Below are 17,015 nucleotides of genomic sequence, written 5' to 3'. Positions count from 1 at the left end.
CATGTCTCCAACATTTTTTGAGTACTTTTTTACTTTGCCTACTTTACTCAGATGTTCCAGGCTCATATTATACTTTCCCTGTCTCAGCGCTGAAACTGGCCATTTCTCCAGTAAGCTCCAATAGTACCTGTTGGTGGAGGACGGTACTTAGAGATCAAGATCCAGGTGGTAAGTACTTCATTGTTATTGAAGTGTTTCTGTTCTCAGGCCTTCTCAGTGGACAGACCCAGGAATATATGTATGTATATGCATACAAAGATGTACATTTACATAATCTTTATTTCTTTATCTGTGTGTGTGTGTGTGTGTGTGTGTGTGTGTGTGTGTGTGTGTGTAAATTTTATTTGGTTAATTCTGATTCCAATTCAACACCATATTGTTCATTCTAGCTTTCCCCTTCCCATGTTTGTAAGTACCCTCTTCAACAGTGAGAAGCCCAGAGACCATTATCCCCAATGTACATACCTACTTGCTCATTCCTCCTCCATCTCACTTAGTATGTATTCCTTTTGTGAGCCTCCACCTGCCTCTGAGATGTCACTGCCCACATTGCCATGATTTCCTCATGTGGGTCCCTGGCACCTCCCAAAGATATCATATGCATCTTCTTCACTCAGACCCATGACCCCTGAGATTTCTGGACTGAACTAAGAAGGAAGAGAGGAAAAAAAAATGGGAAGGGAGAAAAGATAAGGGGAAAGGGAGCGAGGGAGGAAGAGAGGGAGGGGAAAAAGAAAAGGAAGAAGGAAAGATTTATGTTCTCTTTTTTTTTTAAGATGGATTCTCTAGAATTACTCAGATTCCCCAAAAAAATCCATGTCTTGAAAAGGCTGAGAGCTACTACCCATATATCTTGTAGGAACATAGTTAAATGTTTTGGCAGTCTCAGATGAGAAGCATAGTTTAAAATAGCAGAGTGCCATTGTCTTGTATATTCTTTAATTTTTAGAGTCATGGTTAAAGTGGGGATAAATCACCCAAATAATAAGTAATGATTCTCTGGGGTATGGGAAGAAAATAATAGAACTTCTATTCATCTTTACTTTTAATTAAAAATTTAAGCATTACAAATATTTACTAAACAGCTAAGTTTTTAAGTTAGTCACATATATATCAAAGCATAGTTAATGCTTGAACAAGGACCAGGGGAGTGGTAGTTAGGGGCATTGACCCTCTGCACAGTTGAAAATATGCCTAACTTATAGTCGGTCCTCAATATCTATGGCTCCTCCATACACATGGTTCCATATCTGCAGATTCTGGTAGTTCTGTAGTATTTACCATTAGAAAAAATCCTCATCTAACTGGACTCGCTCAGTTCAAACCCACGTTGTTCAAGGGTCAACTGTATATTGTATTTCCTAGAATATTTTAAAAAAGAAGAATACAAATACCTACTTTTTTGTGTTAGCTTCTATGTAAAATTGTATCAGAGAATATACAATATTTCAATTATCACTGCTACTTTAAAGCTAACCAGAACCAATATTTATAGAAAGTTTATATGCATGTTACCACTGAATAGAGTGGCTGCTTTGATCAGAATAAATAAAGGATTCTGAAGTTACAGATATACCACCATATATAAAATTCATTCTCCACATAATTCATAGGCAAGATAATCCTCCAAAAATGGGTAAGGCCAGAAATTTGCAGTCACAAGATATCATCAATGAAGTTAATTTTATATAAACGAAACCATTTAAAAACCTTTTGTACCTATGTCAAAGTACGTGAGTCAGTAGTCTAATATCTGTCAGCAGTTAATGGTAATTTCTCAGTCATTATCTCTTCAAAGTCTTTTGCCTCAATTTTCTCTTTTCTAATTACAGTTGTTTTTCCATATTTATCGCATTCTATATATCTTTTTTTTAATCCTTTTATTGTTTCAAGCACCAGTCTAGATATTTTCTTCTGATTTATCTTCCAGCTTAGGATTTTTAAAGCAGAATCTAATTTGTTATTAATGCACCCATTGAAGTCTTGACTTCATTTTTTTAGTTTTAAATTTTATTTGATTTCTTTTTATACTTTTCACTTCTTTCTTTCTTTCTTTTTTTTTTTTTTGTATTTTTAGGGCTGCACCTGTGGCATATGGAAGTTCCCATGCTAGGGGTTGAATCAGAGCTGTAGCTGCTGGCCTGCACCACAACCACAGCAATGCAGGATCCAAGCTGGATCTGCAACCTACACCACAGTTCACAGCAATGCCAGATCCTTAACCCACTGAGTGAGGCCAGGGATCAAACCTGCATCCTCATGGATCCTAGTCAGGTTCATTACTGCTGAGCCACAACAGGAACTCCTATACTTTTCATTTCTTTGCCAGCATTTTCTGATTTGTCTTTTAATTACATGAAGATGTTAACCATATATATTTTAAGGTTATGTCTGATAACTTCATTGTATCTCTTATGAAGTTGTATATATTGTGAGTTTTTCCTCTTGATTTTCTTTCTTTCTTTTGTTTTGTCTTCTTGTATTTTTAGGGCTGCACCTGCAGCACATGGAAATTCCCAGGCTAGGGATCTAATTGGAGCTGTTGTTGCTGGCCTATGCCAGAGCCACAGCAATGCCAGATCCGAGCCACATCTGTGACCTATACCACAGGAACGCAGCAACACCGGATCCTTAACCCACTGAGTGAGGTCATGGATTGAACCTGAAACCTCATGGTTCCTAGTCAGATTCATTTCTGCTGTGCCAAGATGGGAACTCCCCTTTCTCTTGATATTCAAAGTTATGCTTTGTCTTCTTGTATTTCTGGTTGTTGTTTATTGTGATCTTGACACTGAAGAAATACTCTAAAGCTCTGGATTATGTTACTGTCCTCCAAGAAGATTTAGTTTTGCTTAGGTAGGTATCTAGGCTATGGATGCTAACTAGCAATGGTAGACCACCTAAATTCAAACGGAGACTGACATGCTTTGAAGCTGGGCATCAGTCCTTGAGAGGGATGATTTCTTTCTTTCTTTTCCTTTTTTTTTTTTTTTTTTTTTTTTTTTGTCTTTTGTCTTTTTAGGGCCTCACCCACGCATATGGCATATGGAGGTTCCCAGGCTAGGAGTCTGTTGCTGCCAGCCTACAGCCACAGCAGCGCCAGATCCGAGCCATGTCTGGGACCTATACCATAGCTCATGGCAATGCTGAATCCTTAACCCACTGATCGAGGCCAGGGATTGAACCTGAAACCTCATGGTTCCTAGTCAGATTCGTTTCCACTGCACCATGATGGGAACTCTGGATGATTTATTTCTAGTTCACCTTTCTTGTAGGTTTAGCCCCTGAAATAGTCACCAGGGTTCCTCCTCTGATTTTTTTCCTGTAATCCTGTGAATCTGTTAAAAATCTTATTAGCCTTTCAGCCATTAATTTTTAGACTGGCAATTGCCTGAAGAAGAAAGACCACTCTAAATGTTGGGCTCACCTCTCTCTTAAGTCTTGGACCATAATTTCTCACCACCTTAGTAGCTCTCTAATACCTTCAAACACATTAAAAAAATTTTTTTTGTTTAAATTTTCTAGTTGTTATAAATGGGGATGTAGTTCTAGTCCACAAAAGCTGGGGGCAGAATTCCATTGAAAGGGAAAGATCAAGTATAAGATTTGTTTTATGAAAGATGAAGTGCAGCAAATTTGCTAATGTTTTCTCTGATGCCATTATTAAGAATGTGCTCCCTGGCAGATACTTTTTTAAATTAACATTCTTGATCTATTCTTGCAAGGTAAAAGGTGATGTTTAACAGTAAACAAAGAACCACTTTTCAAAAGAAATTTGTGCTATGGAGAATATTCAAAAGAAATGTCGAAAAACATTTCCATCATCTCAATATTTTATTGTTGCAAATGATATCAGGTTGACACTTATAAAATCTCTCATTTGCACAGCTGTTAAAAAATAAGACTCATGGTTTTTTAACCTATTTAAATTTCTCTAGCTAAAAAAATTTCAGTAAGCCTTGAATCCATTTGTTAAAAATACAAAAAATGCAACATTTTCCAGTTGTTTGCCCAACAGCAGCAGAAGTAGAAATTGACTAACCAAATTTCTCTCCTCTCCCAAAAAAATCCTTTTGTAAATTGGTAGATGAGATTTAAATAATAAGAACCATAGTTTAGTAAACAGAACCTATAATGTACTTCTTTCATTTGGATTTACAAATTCTTATTTTTTTATTAAAGTGTAGTTGATAGAAGAAGAAATTGGCACACCATCATGATGTATCCCAGGAGATGGGATATAGTTCCCTGTGCTATATAGTAGAACCTTAGATTTTCTTATTTTTCTGATTTTTTTTCTAACTATAGCTTCCATTAAAATCAAGTATAAAAGCTGACTTTAGAATCAGATATTTGAAGTATATTCAGTAACTTTGCTCACATGAATAATTTTTTTTTTTGGTCTTTTTGTCATTTATTGGGCTGCTCCCGCGGCATATGGAGGTTCCTAAGCTAGGGGTCAAATCAGAGCTGTGGCCACTGGCCTACGCCAGAGCCACAGCAACGTGGGATCCGAGCCGTGTCTGCAACCTACACCACAGCTCACGGCGATGCCGGATCCTTAACCCACTGAGCAAGGCCAGGGATTGAACCTGCAACCTCATGGTTCCTAGTCGGATTCATTAACCACTAAGCCACAACAGGAACTCCTCACATGAATAATTTCTTAATGCATAAAAAGTAATTTTGTATTTTTAAAATGTTATTTTTAAAACGTTATTCCATCCTTTTAAGATGTTATTTAGAATGCACACAATATATAATATATTGTAATACATATAACTTATAAATAAACTTACATATATTAAGAGCAATGCTCAAAAATATTTGCTGATGGGTATGTGAACAAAAAAGTTGGGATGCTGCGGCTCGCAGGAGTATATCAGAAGCAATGCACATACTGAAAAATTCAGTGTTTATATTTCAAAGACAAAACAAACTGTTAAAAAGAAAAACAAACAGCTGGGTTAGCATTCCCTTGAATTGCAGAGCCAGGAGGAAGTTGGAATTTATTCTTCAAATTACTTCTTCTCTTTGTTTTTAGACAGGCAACATTGTTTCCACAAAGCTCTCCTGAGGCTGGAGACATTTTCAGCCACTATTGTGTCATGATTAGGAGCACAAGTTTTGAGCCCTGCAAAATCGGTGAACTCAAGGAAGTTATACAAACTGCACATCTCAGTTATCTGTAGGAGGGGCTAATAAAAGAATTTTATTTAGTTATTTTTGCTACCTGACATCCAAGAACCTCTCATGTTTAGAGCTTTTCCCTTCCTCAAACGAGGTGTCTCTATGAAAAGCCAAAGGGGTCAGGCAAACATGAGTGGCTGTGATAGATATCACTGAACAACCAGGGCTACCAGAGGCTTCTATGGTATCACTTTTCCAGTCCTAGCTCTTTGCCCTTCTTGTCAGTTCTGTGAGCCAGTCATAGTCTTCAAATTAAAACCTTTTCTATCCAAGCTAGAGTCAATTCTGACGCATCTAAGAAACTTGAGATTATCTATTTCACTGTGATTTTTGTTGTTGTTGATTCTGTTTTTTTCAATTATCACACAAAATAGGATTTGTGGGGGAAGGGGAGTTGGTGTACAGTGTTATGAATTTTAATATCTACATAGATTTGTGTTACCACCATCACAGTCAGAATAAAGAACAGTTCCAAACAGGGAAAAGCTAGCTCCAGCTCTCTTTATGGTCATGCCTGCCCAGTCCTGTTTGAGCACCACCTAGTGGTCAGTCTGCAACCCAGGAAGTGGGTTGGCGTAGGCCTTTGGTTGGTAGGGTCTTTGGTTGTTAGGAGCTCCAGAAGAGCACATTACAAGAATATGAGTCCAGCAGTTCCCCAAAAAGTTATGGGTTTACTTCCCTGAGCTTGTTCCTCCATGAAATTTTCCTGTAATTTCTGGTTCCCTGGGCTCTCCTCTTTCATCCTCTGGCCAGAATGCTGTGGCTTTAGTTGCCCCAGTCTGCTGTCTACAAGGCCAAGTGGTAGAAGATTAGAGAGAGACAGAAGAAAAACATAACAAACAGTAGGTAGCTGGATTTTCCCCACTCTCTTGGGATCACAGCTCCACTGGACAGGAAGCCTCCATTCTTAGATAGTCTGGCTCCTGTTGAATTGCAGCCTCTGCCATACTGCCCTGGGATTGTAGATGTAAGAGAATGGGAAATATAGGGAGGGGGACCTCTGCATCCTCTCCGAGCTTTGGGAGTTCCCTTTTTACTCCAGAGCCAGATCTAGACATCTTCTCCTGGAACTCTATTCATGCCAGTGTCCACTTCTGAGTTCCAGGCTGCCTTGAGTTCAGGCCCTGGGGATATCAGGGAGGAAAAAATGGTGAACATCAGCTGTTTGGTGGTCCTTTCAGTCCGGTTTTCTTCCTTAACCCAACTGCTACAAGTTTTCTCTGAGTCCTCAAGAAGTGGCTCCATACATTCTGGGAGAGACTGGGATTTTGCCAGGATTCAATATGATATTACATGTTGCATCAGAATGCCCACCAGGAACCTGCTCATGAAATATTGAAAATCATTATCTTTACTAATGTTTATTTATTTTGGTCAATTAACTTGCTAACTAGATTTCTTCCAGAGTATATAAAAACCAAAAGACTGACTTAAAAACCATTCTGTCCAGAACCATTGGGTGATATTGTCTTCTTTTGAAAGGAGTTTCTGAGAAACATCTTTCCTTCCTCCCTCCACCCCCTTTTCAACTGTCATGTGTATTGATAGTTTAGATGTGCTATTTTAATGGTACTGATGTCACAGAGCAGAGTGAGCTAAAGATGCCACACCCCTCTCACCAGATCCAGATGGCCCTGCAAGGAAGGGTGAGGCAGGGAGGCTCTGGTTCAAGGGTGGTGCTTTTGTTCCTTTTGAATCCTCTTTTGTGAGCACAAGCCAATTAGTATGGAGACTTCCAGAGTTTATATATATATATTTTAATTTACTTTTTTTTTTCTTTTTGCTATTTCTTGGGCCGCTCCCGCTGCATATGGAGGTTCCCAGGCTAGGGGTCGAATCGGAGCTGTAGCCACCAGCCTACGCCAGAGCCACAGCAACATGGGATCCGAGCCGCGCCTGTGACCTACACCACAGCTCACGGCAACGCCGGATCGTTAACCCACTGAACAAGGGCAGGGACCGAACCCTCAACCTCATGGTTCCTAGTCGGATTCGTTAACCACTGCGCCACGATGGGAACTCCTAATTTACTTTTTACTTAGCCCAGAGAACAGAGGACAGGATTTAGAGTCTGAAGACTCAGTTCTTTAAGACCAGAGGTTGTCAAACTGTTTGGCAAACTACAGTTCAGGAGCCGAATGAATCAGGCCCACCCACACCTATAAATACATACATGAATATATAAAGTCATCAATAATGTAGTAAGTAAATACACTTTTGTTGGAACACAGACATGCTCATTTCTTTGCATATTGTCTGTGGCTACATTCTTTTTTCCCTCTAGTTTTATTGAGGAATAATTGACATACATCACTGTATAAGGTGTACAGCATGATGGTTGGATTTGCATGTATTGTGAAATGCAGAGGTTGTTGATCCAAGACAGTTTGGGTGCTGCACAGTGTCTAAGACCTGGGTGCATGCCTTCCATTCTCAAGGTCCCTATGGCTCTGATTGCTAGAACTGTAATCACTACATCTGAATTCCCAGCTACAGAAAGGAGGAAGAGGGAAAAGAAGAACATGCCTCCTTTGTTTAAGAATGTGCTCGAAATTTGCACACAGCACTTCCTCTTTGCATCAGCCAGAATTAGCCACATGACCACACCTAACTGCAAGGGGCCATAGGAATGTCTTCCAAGCAGCTATGGGCTCAGTTGAAAATCATGGATTTTTATGATGGAATGAGAAGAAAATGGATAATAGGGGACAAGTAATAGCCACAAATGAACACTGTAATAGCACACAAGACACAATGTGGTATTTAGCTCCTCCTCCCCAAATTAAAAACGAATTACTCTTAAATAGTTTACTCACTAACTCTAAACTATTATAAATGATTTTGAATAGGACTGACATTGCTTCCTAACATTACACCAAACTAATGATCCCTAGTCCTCCTACCAAAAAAAGACCCATTCTTTCTGGTCCTTTTTGATGTCATTTGAAAGCCCACGCTTGATAAAAACCAAATTATTGTGGCCAGTTGTCTCTATTTCAGTGACTTCCCTTTTTAGGAGAAAATACTTCTAAAACAGCTTCATGTGTATTGTATTTTTAAAGTTGGAGTAATGCATGCTCATTGAATCTATTTAGTACTTGGGTTTGTCAGCTTGGGTTTTTGAATTGGTCATGTGGGAGAGGAATTCCTTGAAATCTTTATTTATTTTCTGTTTTATATAAAGCACTCCATGTTCCCAGGCTCAGATGTTGTAAAAGAAATCCTCACTTCCAAAATAACATATTGCCCAAAGTGGTTGCCCTAACTCACTCTTCTGGTTAATGGAGGCTGACTCATTGTGTGCTGGCAAGACTTGTACCTTCCATAAACAGTTTGAATTCTGTAGACTTTAGGACAAGCTTCCTGTTTGGTCAGACAGTAGCTAAGCATCAGTGGAGGTTGTGGTTTATCTCTCTGGTATGATATTCAAGACGGAACTCTCTCCAGGAGAGCTTAGGTGTCATTCTGCTTGTGTGACGGAGCATTGCTCCGAGATCCTCTCTTTACTCATCCCTTGAACCTCTCCCGTGGCAAAGATCCAAATCCTCATATTTCCACTAAAGCTTTCTCCAGTCAACCTTCAAGTCCCTCTGGTTTGTACCTTGACTTTCCAGATGTGTAGTCACAAGGTGGGTGTTAACAGTTTGTATGCTTGTCCCTCAGAATTTCATATGTGATCAAACACTTCGTCCCACTTTTTTTGAGCTGCTCCTCTCTCCTTCAATAGGTCAGCCCCTCTCCCATATTCTACACATTTTCTCCTTTAACTTTTATGCACCTTCCACCTCTATCTTTTAAAAAAATCATTGTTAAATTTGTCTCCCCCTGGGAGTACTAGTCGCGCTCAGCGGTAACGAAACCAACTAGTATCCATGAGGATGGGGGTTTGATCCCTGGCCTCACTCAGTGGGTTAAGGATCCAGCATTGCCGTGAGCTGTGGTGTAGGTTGCAGAGGTGGCTCAGATCCTGTGTTCTCTGGCTGTGGTGTAGGCTGGCAGCTACAGCTCCAATTTGACCCCTAGCCTGGTAGCCTCCATATGCCGAGGGTGTGGCCCTAAAAGAGAAAAAAAAAAAAATAAAAAGACCAAAAAAAAAAAATGATTTCCAAGGTCAAGAACCAAACAAGATTAAATTTGCCCAGGTGGATGCTGATGAGTTGCAGAATAAACTCAAGTCCCACTACTTTTCTCCTACTTGGGCTCAACCTATTCCCTTTGTTTGTTTTTAAAATCATGATAAATAGACATAATATAAAATTTACCAACTTGGAGTTCCCATCATGGCGCAGCAGAAATGAATCCGACTAGGAACCATGAGGTTGCAGGTTTGATCCCTGGCCTTGCTCAGTGGGTTGAGGATCCCGCGTTGCCATGAGCCGTGGTATAGGTCGAAGACGCAGCTGGGATCTGGTGTTGCTGTGGCTGTGACGTAGGCCGGCAGCTGAAACTCTGATTAGACCCCTAGCCTGGGAACCTCCATATGTGGTGTGGCCCTAAAAAGACAAAAGACAAAAAGAAAAAGATAAATCTTACCATCTTAACTATTTTCAAGTGTATGATTTAGTGGCATTAAGTACACCCACATTTTATGCACCATCTATCTCCAGAACTCCTTTTGTCTTGCAAAATTGAAACTCTCTACCCATCAAGGAATAATTCCCCATTCTCCTTCACCTTCAGCCTCTAGCAGCCACCATTCTACTCTGTGTGTGTGAACTTGTCTACTACAGGTACCTCATGTAAGTGAAATCAAAGAGTAATTGTCCTCCTTCTGGATTGTTTATTTTACTTAGCATGATGTCCTCAAGTTCATTATGTTGGAGTATGTGTCAGAGTTCCCTCCTTTTAAGGAGGGAAAATATTCCATTGTATGTGCATATATACCACACTGTGTTTATCTATTTATCTGTCAGTGGACACTCAGGGTTTCTACCATCATTTGGCTTTTGTGAATAATGCAGCTATAAACATTGTTGTGTACATATTTCTTCAAGACTCTGTTCTTGATTTCTTTGGATATGTACCCAGAAATAAAATTGCTAGATCATATGGTAATTATATTTTTATTTTCTTAAGGAATTGCCATACTGTTTTATATCAGTTTATTTCTCTTAACTTGAAACCTCATGTTAGGGAGAAATTCACTCTGGATTAGGGTTTGTTTTTGAAGAACTGCTGAAAACAAAGTCTAGAAGATAGTAACTTTTTTTGTGTGTGTGTCTTTTTGTGGGTGTTGGGGGCTGCACCCATGCACATGGAAGTTCTCAGGCTAAGGTTTGAATCAGAGCTGCAGCTGCTGGCCTTTGCCACAGCCACAGCAATGTCAGATCTGTGCTGCATCCACAACCTACACCGCAGCTCACAGCAACATTGGATCCTAAACCCACTTAGCGAGGCCGGGGATTGAACCCGTGTCCTCGTGGACACTAGTCGGGTTTGTTACTGGTGAGCCACAACAGGAACTCCAAAGATAGTAAATTTTTTGGGGGGCCTCTCTTGTGGCATGTGGAATCTCCTAGGCCAGGGATTGAACCTGTACCACAGCAGCAATCCAAGCCACTGCAGTGACGAAGTCCAGATCCTTAACCCACTGTGCCACCAGGGAGCTCCAAAAAACTAGTAATTTAATGGTGCCCCAAAGTGGAAAAATTGTGTCACAATTACAGTCAACTTAGAAAAGCAAAAGGGAGAGAGAGTGTATGCAATAAATAACAAACACTGGATTTGGCTCTAACTATTTCCCTAATTGGATCTGTGCTGTGGATAATGCTCGCTATTTTCTTTCTATTTCAGGTGTCCCCTAAGAGGCACTGAGTGATTAGCACTTGGCTGAGGCTGGGATGCTCTTTTCAGAGAAAGGCTTCCATGGGAGTGAGATGGAAATAATTTAGAATCTATTCATCTTGGTTTGGTATCCTGTGGATTTCACTGGAATGAATCATTAAATTGGGCTTCCAGAATGCTACCCTGAAAAAAGTAGGCAGAGCTCTCTTTGAATGAAAAGCAGGGGTCTGGAATACATCTTGTGCTCCCCTGCCAGGCAGAGGGCTGTCTGTGGAGGAGGCTGCAACTGCAGGATGGTGGGCTTTCTTCCCACAGCAGCTAGGGGACTTTTCTGGGAAATGAGAGAAAACATTTGTCCAGACTTCAAACTTGTCACTTTTCATAGGCTAGGTTAGGCCTAAGGTTGCCTGTTTTCAGATTCTTGGTTTTCAGATTATTGACAAAATATAACTTTCAGTTTCAGACATTGGGGATGGGGTGGGGAAGAATACTTTTAGAGGTTTATGCTCAAAAAAGAAAGAGAAAGCACATCAAGTTTCTTAGACATCAAATGGCTCTTATAAAGCTACATTGTGATGGGTTAAGTGTGAATGATCCCAAAACATGTGGGTTAAATTTTCCAAGAAGCACACATAGATTTAAAAATCAGAAGGAGGGAGAGCCTTGGCAATGTTAGTTTGAGGCCTTCCCAGACTGCAGATGCTTTCCTGTTCTGGGTGCCTAGTGGATTTCTATAATCACCCTCGTTTTTTTTTTTTTTTTTTTTGTGATGGTGACTCACAGGATGGTTGACTTAATAGTTGTCTGAGAAATGAGGCATTGCAAGTGGTCAACTTGAGCAATGCAGACTGAAAAGTCTACTCGAGCTCTAATCATTCAAGTTGGCTCTCTGTTTCCCCAGATTCACCAGTGACTTGGCCATTCCCATCCTCTTTATCATTTGGCATATCCATGTAATGAGCAATAATTCTGTCACTATCCTTACTTCCCCACTCAAAGGGCAATATCTGTGTGGGAACGTACTCACCAACCTGCTTCACTCAGGTGAGATGGTGGAGGAGATGGCACAGGAGAGCAAAAGAACACAGGCACAGGTTCAAATCTCAGGGCCGTCACTTCCTCGTTCTTCTTCCTTCAACTCTGCAGCCTCATTCTACCCTGGTGTTGTGAGGAAAAAAGGCAGTGATGTATATGTAGTGTATTAAAATGTGCTGGGTACATAGAAGGTGATTAATAAATGGCATTTGCTGCTGGGAGACAACTCCCTTTTCAGTTTCTTTCTTCCTTTTTCTGGTGCCATGCGCTGCTTCTGGAGGTTTCCTTAACAACTTTTTCCTACACAGTCTTGACATCTTCTTCATTCTCCAGGCTAGAGTTATAAAATGCGAGTGGGAGTTCCCATTGTGGCTCAGGGGGTTAAGGACCCAACTTAGTCTCCATGAAGATACAGGTTCAATCCCTGGCCTCATTCAATGGGTTAAGGATTGGGTGTTGCTACAAGCAGATGTAGCTCTGATTCAACCCGTAGCCCTGGAACTTCCATATGCCACAGGTGCGGTCATAAAAAGAAAAAATAAAATAAAATGCAAGGGTGTATAAACATTGCTTTGGGTACTTTATGAAAATGCAGATTCAGAGTTTCCTGGTGGCTCAGTGGGTTAAGGACCTGGTGTTGTTACTGCTATGGCTCAGGTCACTGCTCTGGAGTAGGTTCTATCCCTGTTCTGGGAATCTGTGGAATAGCCACAGGCATGGCTGAAAATTTAAAATAAAAATAGAGGAGTTCCCTTCATGGCTCAGCAGTTAATGAACCCAAGTAGGATCTGTGAGGATGAGGGTCAATCCCTGGCCTTGCTCAGTGGGTTAAGGATCCGGCATTGCCTTGAGCTGTGGTGTAGGTGGCAGATGTGGCTCAGATCCTGCGTTGCTGTGGCTGTGGCGTGGGCCAGCGGCCATACCTCCAATTCAGCCCCTAACCCGGGAACCTCCATATGCTGTGGGTGCGGCCCTAAAATAGCAAAATAAATAAATAAAAAATAAATAAGAATGCTGTTCCCTGGCCCCATGTGTAGGAGCTCTAGATTCTTGGGGCTGTGGTGGGAATCTCTGTCTCAAACAAGTGTCTATGGTGATGCTGATGCAGATCTGAGGACTACATTTTGCACACAGTTGGCCTCTAGACAGTCCCCGCTGCAACCACCAGACATGTGTCCTGTGAGCCATGCATGTGTGGTCACATACAATAAAGGCTTAAATTCTCCAGTAATGTATCAGCATGTGATTAGTCAACAGGATGTTGATTTTGAAAGTGGTATGTGTGGGAAAGGAACCTGGCTGGCAGTCACAGAAGAAGGAATTCCTGAACAGGTCCTACCATGCTAGTGTCTGCTTCCATTCACTGTGTTCTGCTCTTCTTCATCACGTACACGTCAGTGGGGGGTCTTTGCTCTGGGACTTTGAAATAGTCAGAGTAATGGTCCTTAAAGAGAGATCTCAGACCAGCAGGATCAGCACCACTCAGGAACTTGTTAAAATGAAAATTCTTGGGCCTCTTCCTCAAAGTTACAAACTCTGTGGGGGTGGTACCCAGCAATCTGTGTTTTAATAAACATCACAAGTGATTCTGATTTATGTTAAGGTTTGAAAATCACTGATTCAGAAGAATATAATCATTAGTCTTTCAAGAAAATGTCTTAACTAATAACAACATATGAATGTCTGTTCCAAAATATGTTAAGTGTATGTATTGTATGTAATGTGTACACACATGTTCTGGTCCATGCAGAAATATATTCACAAAATATATATAGAATGTGTTATAGGAGCTCACACACTCATGGGAAGAAAACTGAAAAAACATAGAAAATATCCAAGTGGTTCTTCTGGATGGCAGAATTCTAGGTGATTTATTTATTTTTTCCTTTTTGCTTGACAATCTGTTTTCCATATTGTATAAAATGAATGCTCATTAGTTATACAATAAAAATAAAAATTACTTGATAATACCTATGCTGATAAAGATAAAAACTTTAAATAGCACTAAAAATTTATAATGGTACTAAGAGTGTCTCAGTTTACTCTATGGCAGATGCTGAGCCCATTCTTTCTGACAACATACTGATGGAGTGGACAGTACATCTTCCCCATTTTATAGATAAGAAAACCATGTTTGGAGATACAAAGTAACTTTCCAAAGATCAACATGCTGGTGAGTGGAGCAGCCTAGGGGACAAACAGAAGGCATTCTGATTCTGGAAGTGGATATTTGAAAATGATCCCCAAATGCTGGTTGACCACTAGTTAACCCGGGGCTAGAATCTGAAAGAATTCAGCCCAATCATAAAGCTGAAGAAGCTGATGTAGAAAAACATGACTGGAGATCCATTCTGTGTTCAGCCAGCCAAAACAAAGATGGGTTGACCCACCTTTTTGTCTGTCATCCAGAATCCAAAGATCTGAACCAGATGAAAGATGACAGTCTTCCCTCTCCTGGGTTGGGGCTTTCCCTCGAGGCAGCCAGTGTTGTCCCTGTTTCCCATCTGTATGTCTTTTTTTCTGTATTCAGCAGAATAAAACACTTTCAGGAAACAACTGGGCAGGAAGTAAGAGAGGACTGAATTTCATCCTGGGAGGTTTGATTCCCACAAGTAAAGTGCTGTGGTGGGAGCAGTGGGGAGGCATTGTTGGTGCATGGGGACCGTCGTGCTTTATGAACTCCATCTGTTCAGAGCATCTGAGCGTCATGCAGTGGGGCAGGGTGGGGCAAGAGTCTGTTTCCTTCCAGCGCATCCCTGTTAGAGGAAATCCTGCTAGAAACTGGGAACTAGCTGCAAATTGTGTGCATCAACTCCTCATACACAGACAGCAGATATAGAAGGGGTCACAGGTGACACAGACCATGCCACCTGGAGTGGGACCAAATGGAAAGCATGCATTCTGTATATGTCTTAGCTGACACAAGATCTGAAGGGAGCTCATCTCATTCTAGGAGAGAGAGTGAAATGTGGGTCTCACAGCAGGAAAATTTTGCCAAGTGGAAGGAAGGAAGCATCATTCTCCAGACTCAAAGGACAGACCTCTGAAAAGTGGTTTATCATAAGAACTGGGAGAAAATCATTCAGTGTGCCCCTAGGATGCAGGAAGACATGAGTCTATCAAATTGGTACAAAAAAACTGAAAAGAGAATGTAGCTGACATGAAAAAAATTAGATGATTATCACATGACATTGTAAATCAACTATACTTCAATAAAATCTTTAAAAAATGAAAAAACAACTAAAAATTAAATGAAAAGAAGCACATGAAAGGAGAAAAAAGAACAAACAGAAAAACTAAAATTCCCACAGGAAGTATTCATTGTTATTTACTCAGGAAATATTGAGTGTTCACATATGTGCCAAGCACAAAAATAGAAGCACTAAGGAACAGAGTTAAGCTGGAAAAAATTGAATCAGGGACATGGAAAACAGACTTGAAAAGATTCTCAAAAATGCCAGAAGGACAAAGAGATGAAAATGAGAGAAAAGATGATTGACCTAGAGGACAGGGGGACAGGTCTATTCCAGCAGTAATAGATGCTTCTGGTCACAAAATAAAGACAAAAAACAAGGACACATGCAGTACAACTTGATCAAAGATAAATTTTTCTAAGCTTAAAAATTCAAAAATAAATATGCAACTGGAACTAGTTTACTACATTCCAGGCAAAATCAATGAAGACAATTATCTTTAGGCATAAACTGAAAAAAATTTTAAAACTAACAATGATTTTTTAAAAAAAATTTTGGCTGCATCCACAGTATGTGGAAGTTCCTGGACCAGGGATAGAACCTGTGCCACAGTGGTGACCTGAGCTACTGCAGTGACAATGCTGGATCCTTAACCTGCTGCAGCACAAGAGAACTCCAAACAATGATTTTTTTAAAATGATTTTTAAAATATTCATGCAAGGGAAAAATTATCTACAGAGAAATAACTCCCAGGCTACCCCAGAACTTTCACTTGTAAAACAAAATGGTAATGAAAATTAGCAAGATTGCCAAAATTCTGAAGCCAAATTGTTCAGAATTTGTACTGAAGTAAATTTATACACAGTACAACTGTATATGAAAATGCTAAGAGGAGTTCCCATTGTGGCTCAGCAGTAACAAAACCCAACTAGTATCCATAGCCTTGCTTGGTGGGTTAAGGATCTGTGAGCTGCTGTGACTATGGCATAGGCCAGCAGGTGCAGCCCCTCCCCCACCTCAAAAAAAGCAAAGGAATTTTAAAATGTGTTAAAATTTGTGAAATAGCATGAAAATTCCTAAAACTATTCTTATTGAGGGTTTGGGGTAAATAGCACACATCTTATATACCCAGGTTCTGAACTGATTTAGAAATAATCAGAAGTTGGGAGATGGGCCAAAATATTCCCTTACGTTGCTAATAAAACATATAATGAAGAATGTGCCTTATGTCTGTGGACTACTGGCTCTCCTAACTGAACCCTAGGCCTTGATAGCTCTCCCCACAAATGTCTCCCCTATGTGGGTGTCTGTCCTGGTGAATATCCAGTGTGGAGGGGCTGAGCAGAGCAGATGCTTCCTGAAGGCAGGCTTGGTTAAGGAAGGAGGAGGCAACTCCCAGCATAACTGAGTTTTACGCCCAACTTGTTGGGCAGGCAAGTCTCTGCTCCACTCACTCAGGGGTAAGTGAGTGAGGGGATGGGAAAGGTGAGGTGTGTTCCACCTGTGACATAAGGGGTAAGGAAGGGGCATCCACTCTCCCCATTGCATCCATCCATACCTCTCCTTCCTGCACACCTCCGACCTCTGGATCCAGTTGCCTGAGAAATAAGTTTAAAAAAAAAAAAAGAAATAGGAATTCCCTGGTGGTGCAGTGGGTTAAGGGTCTAGCATTGTCACTGCTGTGGCTCAGGTCACTACTATGGCATGGGTTTAATCCCTGGTCTGGGAACTTCTGCATGCCATGGGTATGCCCCCCGCCCCAAACAAACAAAAAACTCTATGCTATTTATAATAGTAAAATGTTGTAAATGA

Source organism: Sus scrofa, chromosome 1, assembly GCF_054392235.1.
Source record: "Sus scrofa isolate SSC_HxYL_T2T_F1_AM1 chromosome 1, Sscrofa_HxYL_maternal_Yorkshire_Landrace_v2.0, whole genome shotgun sequence".
NCBI lineage: Eukaryota > Metazoa > Chordata > Mammalia > Artiodactyla > Suidae > Sus > Sus scrofa.
Note: the sequence above shows the minus strand (reverse complement) of the source record.